This window comes from Tupaia chinensis, unplaced genomic scaffold, assembly GCF_000334495.1.
Source record: "Tupaia chinensis unplaced genomic scaffold, TupChi_1.0 Scaffold149964_2, whole genome shotgun sequence".
Classification (NCBI taxonomy): Eukaryota; Metazoa; Chordata; class Mammalia; order Scandentia; family Tupaiidae; genus Tupaia; species Tupaia belangeri.
Genome location: NW_006209806.1, coordinates 2,066,098 through 2,067,232, shown reverse-complemented (window position 1 = coordinate 2,067,232; position 1,135 = coordinate 2,066,098). Strand labels below are relative to the sequence as shown.

The following is a 1,135-nucleotide window of genomic DNA, read 5'->3' as shown; positions in this document are numbered from 1 at the left end:
TCTTCAGCCCACCCACTTTCTCCCCCCCCCACCCATCTATCCACCTACCTACTCATCCCACCCACCCATCCATCCACCCACCATCCTCCCATCCATTCACCTACCCATCCGTCTGTCCACCCATCCACCACCATCCACCCACCATCCATCCATCCATCCCTCCACCCCCCCACCATCCATCCATCCACCATCCATCCATCCATCCACCATCCATCCATCCATCCACCATCCATCCATCCATCCACCATCCATCCATCCATCCACCATCCATCCATCCATCCACCATCCATCCATCCATCCACCATCCATCCATCCATCCACCATCCATCCATCCATCCACCATCCATCCATCCATCCACCATCCATCCATCCATCCACCATCCATCCATCCATCCACCATCCATCCATCCATCCACCATCCATCCATCCATCCACCATCCATCCATCCATCCACCATCCATCCATCCATCCACCATCCATCCATCCATCCACCATCCATCCATCCATCCACCATCCATCCATCCATCCACCATCCATCCATCCATCCACCATCCATCCATCCATCCACCATCCATCCATCCATCCACCATCCATCCATCCATCCACCATCCATCCATCCATCCACCATCCATCCATCCATCCACCCACCCATCCATCCACCCACCATCTATCCACCATCCATCCATCCACCCACCACCCATCCATCGATCCATCCACCCATCATCCATCCACCCACCATCCATCCACAATCCATCCACCACCATCCATCCATCCATCCACCATCCATCCCCCCACCATCCATCCCCCATCCATCCATCCATCCACCATCCATCCCCCCACCATCCATCCCCCATCCATCCATCCATCCACCATCCATCCCCCCACCATCCATCCCCCATCCATCCATCCATCCACCATCCATCCCCCCACCATCCATCCCCCATCCATCCATCCATCCACCCACCCATCCATCCACCCACCATCTATCCACCATCCATCCATCCATCCCTCCACCCACCATCCATCCACCATACCACCATCCATCCACCCACCATCCATCCACAATCCATCCACCACCATCCATCCATCCATCCATACACCCACCCATCCACCCATCCATCCATACACCCCCCCA

The 1,135-nt window shown here is 56.0% G+C and overlaps 1 protein-coding gene across 1 annotated transcript in view; it reads left to right on the top strand.

Moving 5' to 3' along the window:
* SEMA6B (semaphorin 6B) overlaps nt 1-1,135 on the top strand; it is a 13,102-nt gene that overhangs the window by 6,658 nt on the left and 5,309 nt on the right. The gene's annotated exons all lie outside the window — the stretch shown is intronic.